Raw genomic sequence first — 27,595 nt, 5'->3', positions numbered from 1 at the left:
GGATTTATTTTTGCATTTATTTTTGCTATAAACAACCGTCTTCTCTGGTTTGCATTTATTTTTGCTATTTATATACTACAAACCTCTTTAATAGCTTACTGCCTTCAATATGTTTATACTCGCTTTCAAGTTAAGTTTCCGAAAATGGTTTTATGTCGGAAACAATTTCATCGTACGAACATCGTTTGAAATCGATGAAAGATTTTCCGTTGCACTAATTCCCCCCGCCCCCCTTTTTAGTGCTGACCCTGATCCTAACAAAAAGATGGACATCAGATTCATTCTTCTATATGTCCATAAACTATTTTTGGAACAAGAAAGGACTCAGTGATATGAGATATCCAAGAGCCTCTTCCACGCTAGGATGGCTGAGGGGACACCAGTTCAGAACCATGCCCTAAAGATTATAGAGTAGATAGAGAAACTCACAAGTCTAGGAATGGTCCTAGAGGATAACTTATGTGTAGATCTTATGCTTTAGTCCATACTAGATTCCTTTTCACAATTCATAATGAATTTTAATATGAACAAGCTTGAGGTGACTCTCCCTGAGTTCCTCAAAATGTTGAGGGAGGCAAAGAGCACTATCAAGAAAAAGAAATTAGTTCTATATATTGATGAGACCAGAAAGAAAAGGAAGGTAGAAAAATCCCCTAAGAAGGGTATGGGCAAGGGCAGATCGAGTAAAGAAAAGGTTGCCAAGAAAGACCTAACAAAGGACAAAGGCCAGTGCTTTCACTATGGCAAAGATGGGCACTAGAAGAGGAACTACAAAAAGTACCTTGTAGAGAGAGTGAAACAAAAGCTTAGAGAAGCTTCAGGTGCTATTATGGATGTAAGTGTGTCCAAGAGGAAACGAGATTATGTCACATCAATAAGGGAATGATTCAAAAGTTGCTAAAAGATAGATATCTAGATCCATTTAGTAGGATTGGAGAGAGAGCTATTGAGCTACTGAAACTCATAAATAGTGATGTATATGGTCCCATGTCAACTCATTTCATAGGTGATTACTCTTACTTCATTACTTTTACTAATGATTTCTCAAGGTATGGATATATATACTTGATGAAGTATAAGTTCGAGGCCTTCGAAAAATTTAGGGAGGATAAGAATGAAGTGGAAAACCATACTAGAAAGAGTATCAAGACTCTTTGATCAGATCAGATCAAAGAGGTGAGTACTTAAGTACAAAGTTCACTCAGTTCCTCAAGGACTATGAGATTTTGTCTCAATGGATACATCCTTATACACCTCAACTCAATAGTGTATCCGAGAGGAGGAATTGCACATTGTAAGAGATGGTATAGTCCATGATGAGTTTCACTGACCTATCTATCTCATTTTGGGGATACACTCTATAGACCATATCTTACCTTCTGAACAAAGTTCCAACTAAGTTGGTAGTATCTACCACATATGAGATATGGAAAGGGAAGAAGCCCGATCTTAAGGTTGTTAAAATTTGGGGTTGTCTTGCACACGTTAAAAGACACAACCCCGATAAGTTGGAATTTAAGATGGAGTGGTGTAAGTTTGTGGGACACCCCAAAGAAACTTGTGGGTATTATTTCTATCATCTCGAGAACCAAAAGATTTTTGTAGCCAAGCGAGCGGTGTTCCTTAAGAAGGAACAAATTCTTGGTGGAGATTCCGTAGTCCTAGTGGTGTATCTGGTCCTTAGACTTGAGACACTAAGGATATCCTATATGAGTACTCCACTCTTTGATACCAAACTTATAGGTCTGGAAGTTCTAGATCTAGCATAGTTGGTCAACGGGAGTGGTAGTTAATCATACGAGAGCTATTGAGTGTCAATAGAGGATCATCCGCTCTCGGTATCATAAGAGGAATATCTCATATATTCTTGCTCAATCAAATCCCTAACCAAGGTCATTCGGATTATGAGAGAAAGAGTTCTCTAGGAGAATCCGAATAGAGTGAGACTCGAGTAGAAACTATAAAGACTTGACAGCACCATGCCCGGTATATAGTCTCTGGGATATTAAATGGATGAGATACTATAGGTACATAGTAACTAAGGATAGATATGTCCAAATGATTGGATTCTCTTGTATCGTTTGGGGACTACAGCGTAATAGCTTAGTACATCCATAATCGATAAGTCAATTGAAATTATTATGGAGATAATAATTCATTAAGTCAAAAGGAGTTCTGACAGGTATAACTCACGGCTAGTTCGATATTGGGCATAGAGGGTCACATATATATGCCAGGCATTGCAACGAGTAGAGGTTCAGATAAAAGATATCCGTTAGAGCTTCTATTTTATTAGATATCTAATAAGCCTCTGAATTATTACATCTTATAGATGAGATTAACTAAAAACCAATGAGAGATAATTTTATAGAGATCCATTAATCTAAGAGGCTTGGGCAGTTGGATGAAGATCCAATAACCAATAGGGAGGATCTATTAGGGTTAATATGATAAGGGACATCTATAAATAGGAGGGAGTCATAGGCTCATAAACTAGAGGTTTCTTGGTTGCTACCTCCTATTCTCCTTTCCCCTTCTCCTCATTAGATAGTAAGTGTGGAGATTTGGGTAGCGATTTGAGGAGTATCATCATAGCCCTGTTATGTGGATCACCGTTAGAGAGGAGGACACTTGACCTCTTTCATCTACTCCTATAGATTTGTAGCGATCCAGGGATATACAATCTCCCTAGGGAAAACACTATCTCACACGTGGATTTAAGTTTCATGGGTTTTTGCACACCAATCTTCATATGACGACGAACACATCATTGAAAATTTTGAGAATTTTGGTTTTCTGTTCTTCCGCTGTGCATGTGATGTCACCCCTAGATTTTCCTGTTGGGAAATCATAGGGGGCGACATCATATGCGCAGCAGAAGAACAAGAAAACAAAAATCCCCGATTCCCAAAAAGATGTTCGTCGTCGTGCGAAGATTGGTGCGCAAAAATCCGCAAAACACAAAAACTGCGTATAGAGATTGTGTTACCTAGGGAGATCGTATATCCCTGTTTCCTTGCAGATCCTTAGGAGAGGGTGAAGGAGGTCAAGCGTCCTCCTCTCTAGCGGTGATCCACACAGCAGGGTTGCGACGACGCTCCTCAAAACTCCAGGCCTACTCTGAGGTGGAGAGGGAGAGGAGAATAGGAAGGGCAAGCAAAGACTCTAGCCTATGAGGCTGTGAATCCCTCCTATTTATAGAGATCCCGTGTCAAAACCCTAATGGGTCCTTTCCCTAGTGGGTATTGGATCTGCATCCAATAAGACAAGGGCTCCGTCGGATATCTCATATCCGAACCTCTACTCATCGCAATGCCTACCATATGTGTGTGACCCTCTAGGCCCAATATCGAGCTGGCCGTGAGTCATACCTGTCAGAACTCCTTCTAACTTAGTGAATTATTATCTCTGTAATAATTCACTCGACTCATCGACTACGGAAGTACTAGGCCACTACGCCGTAGTCCCCAGACGATACAGGGGAATCCAATCCATTGGACCTGTCTGTCCTTAGTTACCATGTACCTATAGTCCCTCATCCATCTAATATCCCAGAGACCGTATATCGAGCATGGTGCTGTCAGACCCATACGGTTTCTACTCGAGTCTCGCTCTAATCGGATTCTCCCGGAGAACTCTTTCTCTCTCAACCCGAATGACCCTGGCCAGGGATTTGTCTGAGCAAGAACACATAGGATATTCCTCTCATGACGCCGAGAGTGGATGATCCTCTATCGACACTCAATAGCCCTCGTAAGGTCGACTACCACTCCCAATGACCAGCTGTACTAGATCTGGGAACAGCCAAACCTATAAGTCTGGTATCAAAGAGTGGAGCACTCATACAGGACATCCTTGGTGTCTTAAGTCTAAGAACCAGATACACCACTAGGACTACGGAATCGTTGTCTGACAATAAGGCATCATCAACCATCCAGCATTCCGTAAGCGGATCAATCAGTGAACTCATTCTCCAATGAGCACCTGTACTGTATCCCTAGTGTCCCTACACGAGCAGCTATGAGACCAGCTGCATCCATCATATGGACGGGTATACAGCACACCAGTCTATCCGGTTATCACGATGTCCCTCTCGAGTAACCTATGACCGGGATTATTTAGGATATGTGTTTAAAGGTGAATCGATCTCATTATCGTGATCTCATCACGATCCGATTCCCATTGCACAAATCCAAGGACATCACAATATATATGCATTTATGCAATAGTTATAAAGTGATATACGCCAAAATATAATAAGCAAAAAGATTCTGTATCAAGTCACACGTGCCATCACTCACGTGATTGGCTTGATGGGCACCTATGACTAGCAATCTCCCACTTGACCTAAAGCCAATCACCTATGTGTCTGATCCCCATCAGACTCCTGTGACGCTCATAGACAATCTGAGGCAACGGCTTTGTCAGTGGATCTGCAATGTTATCTTCGGATGGAACTCTTTCCACTGCTATTTCTCCTCGGGTTACGATCTCTCTGATAAGTTGGAACCTCCTCAGAACACTTCTGATGAGACCCGGGTTCCCTTATTTGAGTAATCGCCCCGTAGTTGTCGCAATATAAGGAAGTCGGCTCCTCGTTACTCGGCACGACTCCCAAATCTGTGATGAACTTCTTCATCCAGACTCCCTCCTTTGCTGCATCCGATGCAGCAATATACTCCGCCTCTGTGGTCGAGTCAGCAGTAGTATCTTGCTTGGAACTCTTCCAGCACACTGCTCCTCCATTCAAGGTGTACACATACCCTGAATTCGACTTGCTATCATCGACATCAGACTGAAAACTTGAGTCAGTGAAGTCTTCAACCTTAAGGCTATTACCTCCATATACTAGTAAAAGATCCTTAGTCCTTCTCAAGTACTTAAGGATACACTTTACTGCTTTCCAGTGCTCCAAGCCTGGATCCGCCTGATACCTGCTCGTGACACTCAGAGCATGCGCTATATCAGGCCTAGTACATAGCATGGCATACATGATAGACCCTATTGCTGAGGCATAAGGTATCATATCCATGTTTGCCCTTTGGAATTTTCCATGCCAAACCTTTTGACAATGGTTTCTATGTACCTGGACTGGGACAAGCCAAGCATCCTCTTGGATCTATCTCTATAGATTCTAATCCCCAAGATATAGGATGCTTCCCCTAAGTCCTTTATTTCCTACACTAATAATATATATAAGATAGCAAAAATAGCCTTCCTGCATAAGACAATGAGTTTGAAGTGCCGATATCAAGCAAGGAGGTAAATCTTGCCTAACACCCTCAAAATAAAAGATGGGATGAACTAGTATGCAAAAAGTGATCATTTTTTTATAACAATTTATACTGATATGATAAAAAGATAGTCAATCCAAACCAAATATAATATCAAAACTCCAAATCTCTAGGAGAATCAAATTAGCAAGAAGTTCATGTTTTCCAATAGAAATCAGGCAAGATGACCAAATCAAGCGAATCTCCAATAGTCATAGTTATGTATAGCATATAATCTAGTGGTCTAAGTTGAATGCCTAAGTGATAAGCAAAATATTACAAAACAATACATAGATTGGAACTATGGTCAAACAAAATTTTTGTATTTCCATTATAAGCATGAATAATATTTTCGACCACTGATTTAGAAGCTTTAGAATTATATTTAGTAATAGCATACACTTTGACATGGGCGAATGATTTAGGAGGTAATGACTCTTTCTTCTTATTCAAAGGGCAATCTTTTAATTTATGATCCAACTTCCCACAAGCTAAACAGGCTTTAGTCACCTAAAAACATGGACTTGTTTCACTATTTAACCCGCATTTTACATATGATTGAGTCTTTTATGGTTACTTCCTTTTTCAAATCTAGATATCTTGACTCTCTTATTACTATTTTTTGATTTATTTCCTCTCTTGTTATTGTTGGTAAACTTGTTCTTGCTATTCTTGCCCCTGATCTCTAGAGATTCTTTTTATTGTTCCCATCCATGCTCAACCTCTACATCCAACATAAGGGTGGCAAAAGAAATCCTTTGATTATCAGAATAATTTAGTGCATCAAATATCTTCCCTATTCGCATTATCTATTATTTTGCCACTAATGGATTAAGTTCACCATTGAAATATGAAGAACTAAGCTACTTAAATTATTCTGTTCCTAGTCCATTCTAACTTGATATCCCTGATCAACACTTTCATCCCACTCAATTAATCAGAAGCATATAAAGTAGGAGGACCAAACGTCCTCGTCATTCTAGATTCCTAAAAGACATAAAAAAAAAAATTCATTGATCTCTATATAATTTACTAAACCTCAATATATTTTACATATTAAATAGATCAAATATCTTAGTGATCCTCAAATCATGCTCTGATACCACCTCTGTCACACCCCCCGAATTATCATATTCAGAAGGTGTGACCCTGTCTTAAATCAATAATTTTAAAATTTGATCAATAATTCAATTTAGGATCTAAACTAACATTTGTGGACACTAAGAAACATTCAAGTATCATTCACACCCATAAAACCTATGTGGTTTATAATCATACACCACATCACTCGATAATTCATAAAATCTAAAGCCAACTCAACAAAATAGTAACCACATCATAAATCTATAAGTGTGACAATCTATATGATTACAAAACCAATGTTTACAACAAGTTCATATTATTGTACAAATTAAACTTAACATTTCAAAATTCTAAATATGAGAGGTCTTTTAAAACTTTTACACAATATATCAATTCAAATATGTCGACAACATTTCATTATATGCAAAATACACTTATACAACAACAACACAATAGCCAATAAAGACTTGTCCATAATTTGAATAGCTTTTCACTGCCTCAACCCAGTTCTAACATTTTAGTGAGTGACAAGCTAACCTGAAAAATTTATATAACAACAAATGAGCTAAATAGCTCAGTAAGTGACAAACATATTAATGGTAAAAGAGAGCATGCATAGCTACAAGCAAACTTAGTATCCCAATGCAAGGCAGGGATACAAGAGTTTATAGATATTATCTCATTAGATGTAGAATCGCAAATGTCATTTCATTCAAAACATATTTGGTTCATAACAAATGGAGTAAAGTATAATTGGAACATATCAATAATTAAGAAGCATTTCAGGGTATATCAATGACGTATGAAATATTTCAAAGCATACCAATGACATATAAAATATTTTGAAGTATATCAATAGCATATGAAATATTTCGGATCATATTAATGGTATTTGAAATATTTTCGAGTATATTAATGACATATGAAATATTTCAGAGCATATCAATGACATATGAAATATTTCAAAGCATATCAATAGCGTGTGAAATAATTCAGAGTATAATAATAACAAATAAAATATTTCAGAATATATCAATGATATAAAAAGTATTTCGGAATATATCAATAGCATAAGAAGCATTTTGGAGCATATCAAATAATAAATATGAAACAGAAGCTCAAATATTGTATTTGACATTGCATTCAATTTATTCTTATCCAAAGCACATATAGAAGCACATAACCAAACCTTTGGATATCATATCAAACACATAAAAGATGAAGTAAGATCATAACATAATATAGTCTATTCATTTCTGAATGACCACCAAACATAAGTCTCCCACGTTTGGGAGTTCCATCCACCCACATTTGAGTAAAGTCATAGGTGACCAATAGAGCATCACGAGCTTTAAGTATAACTCCCTTTACCATTTCTAACAAAGATTCACATTATCCCATAAATACCAGAGAATAAAAAAAATATTATAAATAATGAAATTAGCACATATCGGAAGCACATGCGAAACAATGAAATGTACATGTGCTTTTATGAGTGAATACGATGCAAACATATTATTTCAAAAATGCATTCAAATTTAAAAGAAAATAAAAGTAAGATTATACAAGGATTCCAAGCAATTGAATATAGCTCAATTGAAGAAATAATGCTAGATAAATTCAATGTCTAAAGAGATGAAATCGGAATAGGCACATTTGACGAAAGTTTTATTCTGATAGATTCTGTGAGGGATATTGTATAAATAATTTGAACTATCAATTATACTCTAATTTATTTAAGAAATATGTCATTAGAAATATATTTTAATCTAATTTTATAGAAAATAAGTTTCATATGAATTGGACTTTCCAATAGAGAGTTATAAGTAGTTTAGTATCAAAGGTCAAAAATTACGATCCTTATTTTTATAAAATCTGTAGGGTCAATTGAAATAGAAGTTTGGGTAGGCATTTGAACTTCAAATCTTTCAATCTAAATATCAAAAGAAATATCTATGAGTTTAGTTTCCATAATAAGTTTTGCATAAATAAGAGTTTTCAACAAAGAGTTATAAGCAATTTAGTAACAACGGGTTAGAAATTTTGGTCTCTATTTTACTAAACTTATAGGGTCAATTCAATTAGATGTTTGGGTAGGAAAATTTACTCCAAATCATTTAAATAAGCTATTAAAAGAAAGCTTTATAAGTCTATATTCAGATCAAATAATTTTGTCTAAATTCGAAATAAGTACAAGGATTTATAGCTAAAGAAAGGTAGAAGGGTCAGAATCTCAATAATTTTTTAGATTCAAACCTTTATATCCAAATAAGAGAGATATCATATTGCCAGGCTTGAATTATTCAAATTTCTCATATTCAAGGTAAAAGTAGAGATAAAATTATAGTAGAAAAGGATTATAATACTTGCCTTTCAGTGATTTTGATCCAAAGAAGTTTTAAACCCAAATCCTTCTTCCACTCTTCCTCCTCTTCTCCCTGTTTTCCCATCTTCTTTCTTCCTCCACAACTGCAGCTCATGCAGAATGTAGAGAGGCATAGTTGCTTACTCTCCCCTCTCTTCCTCCTCTTCTTCTACTCCTTCTCTCTCTCCCATAGTTGTAGTCACAACCCCCTCCTCTACTTCCTTCCTTCCTCCCCTCCTCTTCTTCCTTTCTCTTCTTCTTCTCCCAACTACAGCCTCTTCTTCCTCCCCTACTGCTCTTCCTCTCCTTCTTCTCTCCTAGCCATAGCCTTAGCTACAAGCCCCTTCCACTTCTTCCTTCCTTTCTCTCCTTCTCTTCTTCTTTCCTAACCGTAGCCACAACCGCAGACTCTTCCTTCTTTATCTTCTCTTCTTTCACTCCTTCTCTTCTTCCTTCCTCTTCTTCTTTCCCAACCACAGCTGTCATAGCCATAGCCCCTTCTTTTCATTCTCTTCTTCCTCTCGTTCGCTTCTTCCTTTCTCTTCTTCTTTCCCAGCAACAACTGCCACAACCGCAGCCACAACTACAGCCCCTTTTTTCCTTTCTCTTCTTTCTCTCCTTCTCTTCTTCCTCTCCTTATCTTCTTCCTTCCTCTTGTTCCTTCTGTTGAATCTCATATTTTGATGATATAACCAATTGATAAGCATTTATGATTTGATCTGCGTCTTGAGTGATGCAGGATGCTTTGATTAGGATGAGACAATTAAAGCAGGAAGAATCATGTTGGGCCGAAGGAAAACATGTCAGAAGATTGGACGTCGAGACGGAGGATCAATCAACATATCGATAGAAGGCTTCAAGCCATGGATTCGGGCATCAGACCAAGAAGAGTAGATATTGTACTAAGGATATCGGAGTTGCGGAGGTTAACTAGTCAATTGGGCAATAGGCCGTAAGAGAGGACGCTACGCCAAAGAATCGGATGAAGCGTCGATGGACCAATGACATGCCGGACAACATGATTCATGCTTAGTAATAATTGTCTATATTGAAGTGTATTTTATATGTGCAGGATTAACTATGATAGCAAGGCATAAAGCAAAATGAAGTCTCGGAGTCAAGAACGTGATTTCGTTGGGAGTTCGAGAGTTCATCGGAAGTCCGAACGTTTATCGGAAGTTCTACCGAAATTGACCCCAAAGTCTAGGAGCTTGTCAAAGAAGCTCATCGGAACTCGCTAAGAAGATTGTCGTGAAGTCCAGGAGCTTGTCGGAAGTCCTCTAGAACATTGTTGAGAGATCGTCGAAAGTTCGCTGGAAGATCACCGGAAGAAACCTAGACTTACGGATTTTGTTTAGCTTAGTATATGTCTTAAAATTCATAGTTAGGATATAATTGGAATTATAATTGGGCCAACCCAATTAGGGGATAGTTGGGCCAAGTTTGGGTTATGTGGGCCAAGAGAAAGTCCCAAACAATGACCAAACATGTGAAACCATCGTGGCACAGTCTCCGAGACTATGTCAGGCAGCGGTACCGCCAGTCTAGGTAGTGCTACCGCCTAGACATAGTCTTCGAGGAGGTGGTATCATCGGTCTGTGTGGTGGTATCACCCAGACACAATCTTCGAGAGGCTGCAAGCAGTGGTACTACCCAGACTGGGTGGTGGTACCACCCAATGGCAGGGTGTCAAGTGGTGGTACCGCCCGTACATAGGAAACCCAGGTTGGGATATTTTTAAGCTCCAAGTTTGAATCAACTTAAGGCCTATAAATATCCCTCTCATCCCTGTTCAAGATACACGAGAGTAAAAAAGGAAAGAAACACTACTGCAATCTTATATGAACTCCTCTCCTTCTTCTAATTGTTAGAATAGTTTGAGAAAGGAGTAAATGGGGGTGTAAGGATTATCTCCTAATCCCGGTAAAAGGAGATCAAGTTGTAAAAGGTGATTGGTCTTCGCCTATTAAAGGAAGACCGATAGTGGATGCCGGTGGCCTCGACGGAAGAGGAATCAAAGGAGTGGATGTAGGTCATAACGACCGAACCACTATAAAATCTAGTTTATGTTTTCCTTCTTGCAATTTATTTTTGTAGCAAACTGTCTTTCCTCCTTATTGTGCTTTTACTATACATACGCTTACGAACAAGCATTGAATTTCAAGTTATCTTCTGAGTTCAGTTTTTATCGTATATAACATTTTTAGAACCAACATTTTTACCGCTGCACTAATTTACCCCCCCCCCCTCTTAGTGCCGACTCATTCATAACACTTTCTTAGCTGTAGCTACAGTTGCAGTTGCCATAGCTGAGTCACAGCCATAACCGTAGCCCCTTCTTTCCCTTCTTTTCTTTCTCTCCTCTTCTTCCTTTCTCATCGTCTTCTCTCCGATCCGTAACCCTACCCACAGCCTCCTTTCTCTCTTCTTCTTCTTCTTCCCTTCTCTTCTTTCTCTCCTCTTCTTCCTTTGTCATCATCTTCTCTCCTATTCGCAGCCGTAACCCCAGCCTCCTTTCTCTCTTCTTCTTCTTCTTCCCTTCTCCTCCTCGATACACCGCACCTCCTATGTTTCCTCGTATGGGAAACAGAGATGCGTGAGAGTCGATAAGATAAAAATTATCATTTTTAATTTTTTTATAACTTCAATGGGGTATAACCTTAATGAGAGCAATGGATAGAGTAGATCAAAGTCTAGAAAAAAGAAGAATATCAAGTATTATATTTGTGACGAGATGAGGCACATTAAGAATGTGTTTTGGATGAACAAGAAGAATGTAGATAAAAGAAATGAACTGTGATTCAGATGATTTTGTAAAGTTAGTATCTCAAGTGAAGGTGAAGTGTTCTATGGTGAGGCAATAATGATCTTGTTGATGTTTGGCTAGTAGATTCAGTATATCATGGCACATGACCTCCAGAGAATGATTCTATCAGTATCAATCTTTTTTAAGAGGATTTGTTTCTCTAAATAATGATCATACCGTAGAGATTATCAGTATAAGAATATTATTGACACTAATCAATTGGTATGATATGTCAAAGGCCTAAAGAAAAAATTATTGTTAGTAGGATAGTTGGATGAGCTTGGCTATAGGACCTATATTGAGAACGAGCCTATAAAGATTGTCAAAGGAGAACTCATCGTTATGAAGGTGGAAAAAATCCCAACAAATCTATACATATTTTTAAGAGAGACACTACAAGAGGTAGATGTATCTATTGTCTCATCTAGCTTTGAAGAAAAATCTACTATGTTATGACATCAAATACTAGGACATATTAGAATGAGGCTTGAAGATTCTCTCCAACAAAAGCTTTATTTTTGGACTCAAATTGATAACTTTTCTTTTTAGTGAGCATTGTCTTACAAATAAGCAGAATGAATTAAAATTTACAAGATCTACTATGAGAAGTATATACATATTTGTCATGATTCATTTTAAGTTTGGGAGTCATCGGTTGCATCACTAAGAGGAGCAAATTATTTTATTTCATTTATTGATGATTATTGTAGGAGATGTTGCATATCTAATTAAGAAGGCAAATATGTTTTTAGTATCTCAATCATTTAAAATAAGGGTAGTAAGTATTTTTAGATAGATAATAATGGAAAATATATAAACAAGAAGTTTGATATTTTCTACAAACAAGAAGGTATTGAGAGACAGTTAACAGTATTATATAGTTTTCAACAAAATGGTGTAGCAAAGAATTATTGAGTACTGCAAGTATAGCCATGTCATTCTGGATAAAAATAATAAGAATCACTTATTATGCTATTAATTGGTCTCCTTCAACAACTACCGAGTTTAAAACATTTATAGAAATGTGCACTAGTAAACTGGTTAATTATTCTTTTCTATATATATTTGATTGTCCTACATATGTAATGTTCAATACTCAGGAAAGAACAAAGTTTAATGCTAAATCCATAAAATATATATTCATCAACTATGCTAATGGAGTTAAGGGATATGAGTCATGAGATCCATTGATCATAAAATAATCATAAAAAAAGATGTTATATTTATAGAAGATCTATAAAAGGATGAAAGTGACAGCATAGTGAAAGAAAATTTAAAAACTATTGAAATTCAAGTGTAAGAGGATTCTTCGAAAGCAACATAGGGGCATGATAAACAAATATTAATCTAGTCTAAGGGTAAAGAAGTTCGAAAGTTAACTTGTAAGTAGGTACCATCGGCTTAGCACAAGGAGTATGTTTTGGAGAGCAATGTCGCATACTGTAATATAACTGAAGATAAAGAGCCATCAACTTTCTAAAAAGCATTATGTAGTAGTCCAAATGCATCCGGATGAGAACAATGTACAAAGAAATTAAAGCTGTACATCAAAATTAGACATGAGAACTTACACCACTACCAAAGGAAGAGAAGCTATTGAAAATAGATGGGTATATAAAACCAAGAGAGATAGAAATAATCAATTGGAGCGATATTGTACAGGACTAGCAGTCAAAGGATATGCTTAAAAAGACGATATTGATTTTAATGAAATATTTTTCATTTTCATTCGACTTAATATAATTTGAATAATTCTCACTTTGTATGTTACATTTAACTTACATATAGAGTAATTAGATATGAAAAATATATTTCTTCATAGTGAGCTAAAAGAAGAAATTTATATGCTTCAACTAGAGGGTTTTGTTGAAAAAGGAAAAGAGAACTTGGTTTGCAAGTTAAATAAATCTCTGTTTGGCTTATTGCAGGTGTTAAAGTATTGGTATAAGAGATTTGATTACTTCATCATTAGCCTTCAATATAGTAGACTTGATTTAGACCATTGCACCTATTACAAGAGGTTTAATGATAATAATTTTATTATGTTACTACTATATGTTAACGACATGTTGGTGATAGGCCCCAACAAAGATCGAGTTAAAAAATTAAAGGCATTTTTGACTAGGGAGTTCGATATGGACTTAGGACCAGCAAATAAGATTTTAGGAATGTAAATTCAATGAGATAAAAAAGATAAGATTATAGGAATGTAAATTTATTTAGACAAAAAAGAAAAGAAGATATGACTATCTCAAAAGAATTATTTGAGGAAAATCATATGGTGCTTCAACTTATAAAATTTTAAGTCCTTTTCTATTTCACTTCCTATGAATTTATCCTCAAGTGTATACTCTTTTCAATGAAATGGAGAGAATGAAAATATCTCGAGTACTATATGCTATAATATGTAATAGGCCATATATTACACAAATAGTTGATGTGGTGAATCGATTCATTAAAAATCCTAGCAGAGAGAGCACTGAAATACAATTAAGAGGATTATGAAATATGTCAAAGGAATCACAGATGTTGTATTATGCTATAAAGGATCGAATTTTATTATAAAGGATATATAGGTTTTGGTTTTGCAGGTGACATCGATAAAAGAAAATCCATCACAAACTGTGTCTACACTTGCAGAGCTGGGTTTCAAAGTTGTAGATTGTTGCAGCCCTATCTATTACGAAAGTAGAGTACATGGTAGCCATACAAGCTTGCAAAGAAATATTTTGGATCAGAAAGTTAATTGAGGAATTCAAGCATAAGCAAGAGAATATTCTCATGTATTATCACAATTAGAGTACCTTGCACATTAAGAAGAATCCAACCTTCTATTCAAGAATAAAGCACATAAGAGTCAATATCACTATGTTCAAGAAATAATAAAGGATGGTATCGTATAGAAGATTGACACAATGGACAATTTAGTAGATGTTATGACAAAGTAAATCAATACTAACAAATTCATGAGGAACAAATTCTCTTATGGCCCAGTGGAGACAGGCAACATGACTCAGCAAGCAAGGGTGAAGTATTTTATTTTATTTTTTTTTATTTTTATTTTAAGTGGGACATTTGAAGTGATAAAACAAAAAAAGAGAGAGAGATAGGGTGGTTGCAACCACCTACCATGCGTGGGTGCAATGTGGAAAGTTTCAACACCTCATCCGATCCGATCTATTGTGCGATGTATACGTGCAAGAGTTTCTCCTTGTGTAGGACTCCAGTGACCTTATAATATAACAGATAGGAGAGGGGAAAACTCAATATAGCATAGTGAGCCATCCTCAGTAGAATAATAGAGAGAAAGATAGAGAGAGAAAGAGAGAAGGAAAGGAGTTTCTTCTTATTTTGGTTACTTTTTGTGAGTCTTTTTTCTTCTATTTTTTTATTACAAGGGAGAATGTGTCTTCTTTTTTTCTTGTATTAGAAAGAAGATTGTAGTAAGTTTCTTCTGGTTTGTCTGGATATTTTTCTCAACCAGTTGAAAAATTTTACCATGTTATATCTTGTTGTTATTATTTTATTATTATTTTATCTATGATTTTACTATTTTAACATAATAATGTTTGTCCACATCCCATTTTGGTTTTATTCATTTTCCTGACATGTAACTCAAGAGTTTGGGTGAAACCAATATTATTGAGATTCCTAATAATTGAACCATCATCCTCTCTTTCAAGCAACAGTGGCTTATAGCACAGACATCTACAGCTTGAAAGAAAACAAAGGAAAAAGTTTCGCAGCTGCTACACTGAAAGTCGACATCTATTGAGAAGAAAAGACGATACATGATATCTTGACCTATAATAACAGAATACCGAAGCAAAGTATAAGAAATTGGTGCACTTCTGGTTCTAACAAATAATTGTCTTTTGAGACACAATCATTTTGCCAGAACTTTGTCTATTGTTAGAAAGAGCAGGCAAGGATAAAAAACTTACGATTGAGGAAGATTAAACATATTATGGCTGGAAAGCAACCCTTGGACCACTGAACCTGGGAATGGGTGTTGGAAACAAGCCACGTTGGTGGTAGTGGTGTGCTCCAAGATGCAAGGACTTCTCCACATAGGAGATGGTGGGAGAAGGGCTCACTTGCATGAACATGTAGTTGCCTGCGAAGAGCTCCCCTAGGTTGGGTCTTCCCTCCATCAATCTCTTGAGCACCTTGGCGATTAAAGCTCTCACTGAATCCCCCACAACTCTGGCCTTCCTCCTAAAGAACCTTCTGAGCCCGGCCACTCGCACTCTCGGCCTCCGCCACCTTCCGTTTCTCTTCAATCTGAACCAACCACTCCTCCCCTTGAGCACTACCACCCCTTTAAATTCCGCCTCAGCTGCGTCTTCTTCTGATTCTGGAGACAGCTTCTTCAGCTTCTGGTACGAAGGATTGTAGTAGCTGGAAGCCATGTTTCATTCCTGTATGGAAGCGGTGCGGAAAGATGGGGCAACGAAGCTATGGAATATAGTCTCCACTTGCTTTCTGCATCATAATTAAGGAGGGTCTTGAGGGGTTGGGGTGACGCTTTTAAGGCTATTAAATGCTGAAAGAGTTTGGTGGGGGAGTGGAATTATTAAGTTAGGAGGTTCGATGGACTCATCATCAGGTAACCGCAAAAGGCATACTATACTTTCTAAGAAACACACTGACTTTGTGGTAGACATCAACTCTTCTCTCATGCATCACATTTTAACTTTTGGAGATGTGTGTTGCAAAATTGTTTTTAGCCCTCACTTCTTCATAATTAACCAATAGCGTTGATGGTGGGAAACAAACGGAAGGAGAAACAGCTAAAAAAAAGGGCCTCCCCACTTTTACACGTGATGCTCGCACTTGCTCGTTCATGTGCTTCGTTGAAAACTGGATATGCAACTGAAAATTTTGAGCAGATAAACGGCTAAAACTGCAACGAAACCTATATTATGGGATATCAAATATTATAATCCATCTAATGTGATAATTGGTCTATCAATTTTATTTAATTTTAATTATTTATTAAAAAAAGTTAAATTGATAATAATATCTTTAGATATTATAATCTGTCTAATGTGATAATTGGTCTAACAATTTTATTTAACTTTAATTATTTATTAAAATAAGTTAAATTGATAATAATATCTTTATCAAATTTTTATACGTCAAACTTAATCTTATCCATTTTTTATGTGATAGGATATTATAAATTTGAACTTTTAACTATAATTATGAGAACTACAGTAATAGATCAATCTAACGCTATGGTTTTTAAAAAACTATAAGGTAAAAGTATGTAAGAAACGTTTTTCCTACTGCATATTTTTTTGTGTTTTTCCCATTAGTTTCTGTTCTAAAGCGTCGTGAGGAGGCTCCTTATTCATACACTTCTTAAAAACGACAAGAAAAAAATTACATAGGAAACGTTTTCCCTACTGCGCCCTTTTATTTTTTTTCCTATTAGTTTCTATTCTAGCATCCCGAGCTTCTTAAAAAATACAGAAGCTCCTTATGCACTCGCTGTCAGTGCTCCACACTCTTCATCTTCTTGTGCGAGGTTTGCCTACATTATAACTTCATTGGGCCTTCGTAGATTTGAAACATTTATGATCATACTTTTCATGATAGATTTATTCTGTATTTTTTTCTATAATTTGGGGGATTTCATGTGTTTGGATAAAGATTATTTGTATTATGATATTTTAATGTTTTGGTATGATTCGTATAGGAAGAGGGATGGTAGTATTTAGGGTTTAAATGAGCCAAAACTCATCAAACAATAATGTTATGACATCATATTCATCCTCAGTCACACTCTGTTACCTTTACCAAGTACTTAGGGGTTAGAGTTTCAGATGGTATTGTTATAATGAATACTTCCAAAGTTTGACTATAGTCTTTTGAATGGTGCCAAAGATCAAAAGATCTCTACATCAAGGAAACCATCTTTTCAATTCATAGAACATACATAAAAAAAAAATATTATTAGATATATTTTATAAAATTAATTATTTATCACTATTTTAAATATATTTTTATATTCATATTATGTCTAATTTGAATTGGATTTAAATTTGATCTCAGTGAACTATTATTTTCATCACTTTTTCAATTGATGAGAAGTATGGATAAAAGTTGGATATAAAATGAAAATAGAGTTAGTAAGGAGTATATACAAGCGTTTACAAATTTTATTAATTTTGCATTTGAGTGAGTAGCTCAAGAAAAAATTTTATGTCCATGTATCTGAATTGAGAAATTATTCAACAATGTCTTACTTATTGAATCTCGGATCTTGATTATGAAATCAATTAATGAGTTTATAGATTAATATACTTTTGAGATAAATAATACAAAAAATATATCGATTAATGACTCGAATTATCAAAGAGTAAATTGTCGAAGCAGGAGAGTCATGTTGTGTCGAGAAAAGTATCATGTCGGAAATTGAACATCGAGCTGAAGGATTGATTGACGTGCCAAAGATTGGACTTTGTACTATAAGTTTAGGTATCATGCTAGGAGGATCGGGTATTACGCCAAAAGATCATATGTCATGGGAAAGTTGACATGTCGATAGATCGGGCGATATGCCGAAGGAAATGATAATGTGCCAAAGGTTCGGACAAAGTACTGAAAGATTGGACGACATTCTGGAATGGCATACAAAATGCTGAAAAGCTTCGTAATTGTGCTGGATATATAGTTGGATTGTTAAATGTCCTGATCGAGGTGTTACTAGGTAAAATTGTGTTGGAATTGGGCCTAAACCATGCCAACTTATCAAGAAAAATAATGTACTTAGACTTGGGCCAAATTAGGCCTATTAGAAGGCCAAAACAATAGCCTTGATTAGGCTTGGGTGGTGATACCACTAGGCCTAGGTTATGGTATCGCCTGAGTCAATCGAAAAGCACAAATAGTGCTTGTTAGTGTTGCCGACGGTGATACCGCCTAGGATGACAATTGTACTATCCAAAATTCAAAAATTCTAGTGCTGGTACTGCCCGAGAGTCCAAAATTACGACGTCAAAAGTTACAACGGTAGTACCGCTATGTCACGGACAAACTTCTAAATAGGATATTTGATGTAATGCTTATGTATGTCCGTGTCTTTTGGTATGTTCATTCTTTGCCTAGTATGTAAAGGGACATCTGAAGGCTTAATAGTCCCATTTTAGTTGGGTTTGGTGGCCGCTTTAGACTTGTAAATAAAAGGTTGTGTCATGTGAACACGTGTGAGAGATTTTCGATCTGTAATGGACTATTTTGACCCTTTGTTGTGCAACTGTTCAGATCTTGTAAAGTATGTTTGTAATTTGCATTGTCTGAAGTGTTTTCAGAAATGTTTGCTTGTGGATCCCGAATGAGACGTTTTCTTCAACCCGGTCTCTCTTTTGTGGGTCCTAAGAGACCGTAGGAGGCTTCGAGGAGGCTAACCTTTATGGACGGACACGCAAGGGTGCCGCACGACTTAGGCAAAACCAGCTAAGTCTGTGACAGATGGTATCAGAGCGGGACAAGCTCTCATAGAAACGCTTAACATGCAAACATGGGGGACCTAGCGGGGCTGCGTTGAGGGCAATCAGCACACGCGCGACCGTTTAGGGGAAAACGAGCATGAAGATGTAGGGAAAAGAGTCGCTCGGAGGAATAGGCATATGAGATTGGCATTCAGAGGAATGGCCAACCCTTCGCGCAAGAGGCACCACGAGAACAGGCAAGCTTGGAAGAATGTGGAGCGCACAAAGGGTCGGATGGTTGAGTTTGAGTTATGGCTCAACATTGACAACTATACTTGATGGTGCTCAAGGCAAGCGAGGCGCTTGGTAAAGGATGAGACCATACAAGGTGGGATGAGTTACTCAGCGATCGAAAGAGTTGTACAAAACTCACAAAGGTGAGGGGAATTGCTAACTCAAAGAATTCGGTACTCATACATGGGCTTGTATGCGGACGATGGAATATTCACGGCCATCCAAAGGCGACCGAAACTCGGCACCATGGAGCATTGAAACTTTCTCCTCGGCATGTGAAGGATACGTCTGTAGGAGGTTGAAGTGTGCAATGAGTTCAACATGTTGTTAGGCCTTGAGTGGTGCAACGGGGGCTGTATTGACATGGAGTCGCAATCTAGCAAGTGCGTTTGCAGGAGGCAGAACAATGCACAGTTTGTTCAGCAAATTGGAGTAGTCCAAGGGGATGGTGGTCTCCGAAACGAAGAGAGATGTTGCTCCAACGGGACAGTTATCCAGGAAGGATAAGTCCTGGCTCTCCAGAGGGAGAATCATATGGGACAGACCTCACATGTTGAGGAGGAGTACCTCAACAAACAACAACTCCATGAAGCTCAATGGACCGAGCAAGCGACGAGGAGTCATCACATGATCTCGCTTGAGAGAATGCATTGGTGGATGCATTGCGAGATCAAGTGGGGAAGCGACCCAAAGGAACACAAATGAAAGTATACTTGGAGTCGATATGGAGGTCAGACTCAAGGGAGGGCTAACCCGTGGAATGGTGGGCGCGAGGGCCACCATCAACTCAATACAAAAATGAGGAGCGGAGCAACTTGGGTGTAACTTGGTGAAGTACCCAAGTCGCATGAAGGGAGCCAGCATAGAACAGGGAACATGGAGCGGAGGCACAGTGCTTTCCTTAGACAGAGGTCAAGAACATGAACTCTTGCAGAGGCACGAGTAGGATCATGTTGTTCCATAGGTCCTTCATTCTGATGGAGCAGACTCATCTTGCATGGTGCCCAAAGACGAAGGGAGCTTCTGGGCACATGCACCTTATCTCAGAAAAGCATTTGATGGAGGAACTAAGGCAACTCAATTTGCGGAGGCGAAGTTGGGTTCAGAAGGCCTTAGCATGGGGCAAGAGGATGCAGAGGCAGGTACTCTTGAAGAATATACCACAGTGTTGCCATTCAAGTTACCATGAAGGAAACGGTGCGTAACAAAGATTGTACTGGTAGGGGCAAAGGCCCAGGATCCAGACAATGGTGCACTAATTGCAGCGAAGTCGGGGGACTTTGGGTGCTACTAGGTGACGGACTGTCCTAGAGTGGTGCTTCATCTAGGTGTGACCCAAGAGTGGGTGGATGAAGGTCGATTGCTAAAGAAGCAAACAAAATCGAAGGTGGAAGAGACCCTATGATATATTGGTAGAGGCCACACATGGAGGGATCACAATTCGAGTTCATCCCACAAGGATCAGAATGTAATAGAGATATCACCAAGAGGCAACATGGTGCAGCGGATCATGGTGGAACAATTTGTGGCAATACGATACACACGACATAGTCCCATGAGGGACTAGATCATACGGAGGTATGATCGGGAGCTACTGGAAGTTCCACTTCGATGAACAACACGACGGTAAGAAGGGCTATGGATTCAAAGAGTGAAGGTCATAGTACCGTAGAGGCGGGTCTTCCGTGTATGCATCGAATTTTACATCGAATGAAAGCCTTGGTCATCAGCATATGGGGGTTGTGTTCCACTAATGGAAAAAGTTCGAATGCAAGTACCAATAAGTCCCATGGGAGGGACTTGATCATGCAGAGGTATGATCGAAACAGCTAGAGAGTTGGACTGCTCTAGAGCCCATATTCGCTTAAGGGAGCCCGACAAGGTCGAGTAAGCGAACGTTGCTACCAAGGAAGCTAAGGAGAATAGAATCGGTGCAAATCCTATAATGCGATGGCAAAGGCCATGCATGGGAGTTGTAATCCATCTTTCCATCGACCAAAGGGAGCTATTTGGAGAATACAAAGGTGTTGAAGCAAGGGGTCGAAAGGGGCGAGGAAGCGATGACGAGTCCAAAAGGACATAGCTACCCAAAATCAAGCATCAGTTAGAATGGAGGTGGACTCAGAGGAGTGCCATGGAGACAAATCTACTAATCGTGAAGAAAAGGGATGCAGATGCGAGACGACAGATAGTAGGGCCATGGGCATGGCAACGCCATGGTACCATAGAGGCGGGACTTCCGTGAAAGTCATTGATCCCTTGCTCTCATGGAGGGAGAGCGCTTGGTTCATGAAAGGGGCCGAGGAGGTGGAGCATGCAGAGGCAAACTCCAAGTACCGAGACAAGGCTGAAGGGTAGAGGCCAAGGAACTTCGTAAGACCGGTGTCAATGAGCTTCTCATCAAGATAGCCGAAAGTGAAGGACTTCGGGTCATGCAAGAGTGCATGACCAAGGAACAAATCAAGCAGTATGTGGTGTTGTACCTTTGCTACTCAAAGGAGTAGGCAGCAGGGTTGATGGAGAAGACGGTATAATCCCAGAGGTGACCAAATCTATTAAAGAATTACTCTAAGTTGGGGTGATAACTTCTTGCATTCTAGAAGTTCGATGGCATTGAGAAGGTGAATCACAGGAGCTAACTCAATGCAAGGAGTGCAAACACTTCAAGTGCTTCAGAAGTGTGAGCAAAGAGCAGGCGAAGGCCAGTAATCAGCTCGATGCATGGAGTACAACCTCGAGGAGGCGGGCGTAGTCAAGTAACCTTTGCCTTCTCAACTCTTAAGAGAATAGGCGAAACCGAGTACCCCAATTATTTTATCTATCCAATAGAGGAGTTATGCACATGTTCAAAGACCCTTCGAAGATAATGGAAGACAATAGTTATCAAATCCTCACCAACGGTGATCAGTGCTACTGAGAGTAGATTGTCCGCTTCATTTCCCAATGAACTGCCAATCGAAAGCGGAAGTGATACGAACCTATTTGGAAGTGACAACTAAGTGAAAGAAGAGTCAATAGGCAAATTTTGTGGAGGAATGACCCAAAAACTTCAGAAGTTTGCGAGATGATGCTCGTTAAAGCTCTAACAAGCATCCACCTAGTTCAAGCAACATGAGCATTTGAGAGACTAGCGTATAGTAAGGATGGTCTTTTCCTTAATCTAGAAGATCCGTAGGAACCAACAGGGATCAACACAACTCAGTCAACCTCACACTAGAGTCAGAGTCATTAGCGAGTTGAAGCAGTATGGCGGATTAAAGGTTCGACTACTCAAAAACAGCAGCGGAGAGCAGTTGGGAGCCAGGAGGCACTTTGCAGCTAGATCAAAAGATTGAAGACTCAGCAAAGGCAAGGAGTTGTAGTGTCGGCAAAGGCTTCGACGAGGATGTCGAAGGAATAAGTGGGGGAGAATGTCACGGACAAACTTCTAAATAGGATGTTTGATGTAATGCTTATGTACGTCCGTGTCTTTTGGTATATTCATTCTTTGCCTAGTATGTAGAGGGACAGCCGAAGGCTTAATAGTCCCATTTTAGTTGGGTTTGGTGGCCGCTTTAGGCTTGTAAATAAAAGGTTGTGTCATGTGGACACGTGTGAGAGATTTTCGGTCTGTAATGGACCATTTTGACCCTTTGTTGTGTAACTATTCAGAGCTTGTAAAGTCTGTTTATAATTTACATTGTCTATGAAGTGTTTTCGGAAATATTTGCTTATGGATCTCGAATGAGGCGTTTTCTCTATCCCGTTCTGTCTTTTGTGGGTCCTAAGAGACCGTGGGAGATTTCGGGGAGGCTAACCTTTGTGAACGGACACGCAAGAGTGCCGCCCGACTTAGGCAAAACCAGCTAAGTCCGTGATAGCTAGTTGTTAGTGGTAATATCACCCGCACCCCAAAATTTTCAAGGATTTGAATATTTTGGCTCCATTTTGAAGCTTGTTGGGGCCTATAAATACTCCACCAAGGTTGATGGAGCTTTAAATTCGGAGTTTGTGAAAGGTTGTAGCTTTGTCTTTGAGCATTATTTGAGTCTCTTCCTCCTTGAGTTTATAGGTGATTCTAAGTTGTAGGAGATGAGAGATCTTATAAAAGAGTAAGTATGGAGGTTTTCTCCTAAGCCTATTAAAAAGAGAAAAGGTATAATAAAGATAATTGATCTTCAATCGTTGGAAATGAGATCAATAGTGAAAGTCGGTAGCCTTAAGAGAAGAGGAATTGAGAGTGGACTTAAGTTGGGGAGACCTAACCATTATAAATCGGTTTATATTTCTTGTCTTACTTTCGATTTGTTGTTGCTTACTCATTTACTTTACTCACAACCCTTACTCGTGTTTTTGGTTAATCACATTTCTGATATGGATTTAATGATTGAACTTTAAAAACAGATAAAAAATTACTATAGTACTAATTCACCCTCCCTCTTAGTGCTATTACGATATTAACAATTGGTATCAGGGCCTGGTACTCTTAGTTGGATTAACACCCAAGAGTTCTCTAATTACTTTTTTAAGTAATCAAGAGGGCTACTCCATCACTCATCCTCCTATATTCAATGTGACGGACTAGACTTATCGGAAAACATGAATACATATTTTCTTGCTTTCTATGGAGTTTGACTTATGGAATGTTGTTGAGTTTGGATTTCAAAAATCTTGTAGACTGATGAATGAATGAAATGATTTTAAAAAGAGAATGCTTTCTTTAAATGCTAAAGTTATGAATACTTTATTTTATTCTTTAGATAAGAATGAGTTTAATCAAATTTCTACTTATGATATTATCCATGATATTTGATACATACTATAAGTTACTCACGAAGGCACAAATAAAGTAAAAGAATCTAAAATTGATCTTTTAGTTTATAGTTATGAATTATTTAAAATGAAGTCAAGCGAATTCATTGGTGACATATATACCCGTTTTATGGATGTTATCAATGATTTAAAAGCTCTTAGTAAAAATTATACTAATATTAAATTAGTGAGTAAAATTTTAAGGTCTCTTCTTAAAGGTTAGGATCCAAAGGTAATAACAATAAAATAAGCTAAAGACTTAGATAACTTTCCTCTTAAAAAACTCATAAGATCTTTAATGACTTATGAAATGACTTGTAAAGCATATGATGAGGAAAAGGAAAACCTTTCAAACAAAAGAAAGGATATTCCCTTTAAAACCAAAGAAGATTACTCAAGAAAAAGCTCAAGTGATGATTATGATGACATGACACTCCTTATAAGAAGATTCAAAAAGTTCATAAGGAGAAATGAGACAAATCCTACAGGACAAGAAGGTAAGAATAAAAGTAAACCCAAGAAGGATGCAGTCATATGCTATAAGTGCAAAAAGCCAAGACACTTAAAAAATGAGTGTCCATAATTGAAAAAGAAGTCATCAACCCAAAAGAAGAAGAAAACACTCAAAGCAATGTGAGATGAATTAAGTGAGTCAAAGGTTAAAGAGCAAATCAACGATGAAGAAGTGACAAACTATGCTTTAATGGCCTTTAACGATGAGGTATTTGACTTTCCTGAAACATCTTTATCATACAATGAATTACATGAAGTATTTCATGATTTATATGATGAATTTAAAAAGATAGGTAAAAAATATAATTTGCTAAAAAATGATAATGCCTTTCTCACTAATGAATATGATGAATTGAAAAATAAATATGATAACTATATATCAATACCTGTACTAAATGTAAAGAGTTAGAATCACTTAAAAAGAAAAATATATTACTATGACAAATATTAGAAAATTTTAAAATTAGAAATAAGTCACTGAATATAATTAGATAGTTTGAAACATAACTTAATAAGCATTAGTCAACTTTATGATAAGAGATATAATGTTAAATTTGAATCTCATGCTTGCATTATAGAAATACTAAATAAGAATAAATCGATTATTGCTTTAAGAAGTGATAATGTTTATACTATTGATCTTGATGATTTTCGTGATAAAACTTGTTTTTTAGTTTTGAATGATGATGCATGGCTTTGACATAGAAGACTAGGATATGCTAGTATGAAATTAATCTCACAAATTAGAACTAAAGAATTTGTAAGAGAAATGCCTAAAATTAAATTTATTAAAAATAAAATTTGTGATGTGTGCTAACTATAAAAACAAATAAAGAGTAGCTTCAAATCTAAAAACCAAGTAAATATCTCTAGACCATTATAACTAATTCACATGGATTTATTTGAACCTATTGATATCAAAAGCCTAGGAGATAGCAAATACGTTTTTATAATTATTGATGATTATAGTAGATATACTTAGACATACTTCTTAGCACATAAAAATAATTATTTTAAATATTTTATCAAAATTTATAAACAAGTTAAAATGAAAAAGATTTTATGATTTATTCTATTTATAGTGATCATGGTGATGAATTTAAAAATTATAATTTTTAAGAATTTTATGATTTAAATGGGTGTGACCATAATTTCTCTACTCCAAGAAATCCATAACAAAATAGAGTTTTTGAGAGAAAGAATATGAGCTTACAAGAGATGGCAAAAATAATTCTTAATGAACATAGCCTACCCAAATACTTTCAGGCCAAAGCCATTAACATAATATGCTATGTCATGAATAGGGTTTTTATAAGACATCAACTATCTAAAACTTCCTAAAAATTATGGAATAACAGAAGACCCAATATTTCATATTTTAGAGTTATTAGATGTAAATATTTTATTTTAAATGAAAATGATGCCTTAGAAAAATTTGATTCAAAATCTGATGAATGTATTTTTCTTGAATATTTCTCTATCTCTAAAACTTATCAAGTTTTTAATAAGAGATCCTTAGTTATTGAGGAATCTATTTACAATATTTTTAATTAATCTCTTAAAGTTAAGAAAAATAATTTTGATGATGATTTTGAATTTGTAAATTAAATTTGAATGAGATTTCTCCTCTCTAAAGTAACTTGGATATATTTATTCTAAAGAAATCTTACCCAAGAAATGAAAATATGTATATGTACATCCTAATAAGCTAATTATTGGATATACATCATAAGGTATTCAAACTCATTCTTTGTTAATTTTTTATATATAAATGCTACATTTTTATCTCAAATTGAGCCTAAATACATTGATGATACTATTAAAAATGACTCTTGGGTATTCTAATGCACAAAGAGTTAAATCAATTTGAAAGAAATAAAGTTTGGACACTTATTTTTAGACCTAGTGATTATCTCATGATTGACATTAAATGAGTTTTTAGGAATAAGCAAGATAAATATAATATCGTGATTCAAAATAATGCTAGATTAGTGGCTAAAAGTTTTAACCAAGAAGAAGGTATATATTATAAAGAAACCTTCACTCTTATTACTAGACTTGAAGCCACAAGAATATCTTTTACCTATGCATATTTTAAAAATTTTAAATTATTTCAATTGGATGTCAAAAGTACTTTTCTTAATGGTTTTATGTTTGAAAAAGTTTATGTTGAGTAACCACCCAGATTTAAAAATAATCTTTATTCAAACCAAGTTTATAAATTATATAATGCTCTCTATTGGTTGAAGCAAGCCCCTAGGGCTTGGTGTGAGAGACTTAGCTCCTTTCTTATTCAAAATAATTTTTCGAAGGTAAAGTCGACATAATTTATGTTAATGATATTTTTTTTTGTTATACAAATGAATCTTTATATGAATTTTAATATCAACATACTTCTCCGCCTTTGTCATCAAACAAAAAGAGAAGTTCAATTATCAAGTGTTTTAGACAAACAAGTTCAAGTCATTGCATAATAAACATAATTTCCAATTTTATCATTATGCAAGCTAGCAATAATTAAAGATGTGCAAGTTTAGCATGTTTGCTTTTCTTGAGATAGCAAATTTTTGCTTCTCTTTAGATTACAAGCTAGTAATTTTTACGATATGCAAGTTTTACAACATAAAGCTAGCATATTTGTCAAGTATTACTTCTCTTCGAAGTATAAATAACAAGTTTTTGAAAAAGAATGCAAGATAGAAAGCTAGCAAGATAGCAATGCATCATTTTAGAATATGCAAGCTAGCAAATTTTAAGATGTTCAAGAAAGAAACTCTTACTTCTTGAAACATGCAACTTTGTAAATTTTGCTAGATGTGCAAATGAGCACTTCTTTCTCCACACAATTTGCAAGGTAGCAAATTTTTGCTTCCTTTGCAATGTTTGAGCTAGCAATATTTCTCCCCCTTTGTATTTATCAAAAAGAAGGGAAGAATACAATGTTTGTAATTCTTTTTCCCTTTACATGAATTTTCAAATCATGACAAAGTTGAAGTGTCAATCTTTTTTCAATATTTTTGTGCATCATAAT

The 27,595-nt window shown here is 36.6% G+C and overlaps 1 long non-coding RNA gene across 1 annotated transcript; it reads right to left on the bottom strand.

The window, feature by feature from the left end:
* Window positions 1-6,612: 6,612 nt before the first annotated feature.
* Window positions 6,613-16,034, bottom strand: LOC135612659 (uncharacterized). The gene is made up of 2 exons (XR_010487034.1): window positions 15,472-16,034; window positions 6,613-6,893 (listed from the first exon to the last, which is right to left on the bottom strand). It is a non-coding gene; the product is annotated as an uncharacterized LOC135612659 (long non-coding RNA).
* Window positions 16,035-27,595: the final 11,561 nt, after the last annotated feature.

Source organism: Musa acuminata, chromosome BXJ2-5 (genome assembly GCF_036884655.1).
Source record: "Musa acuminata AAA Group cultivar baxijiao chromosome BXJ2-5, Cavendish_Baxijiao_AAA, whole genome shotgun sequence".
NCBI lineage: Eukaryota > Viridiplantae > Streptophyta > Magnoliopsida > Zingiberales > Musaceae > Musa > Musa acuminata.
The sequence above is the reverse complement of the archived record's forward strand: the minus strand, read 5'-3'. Positions and strand labels throughout refer to the sequence as shown.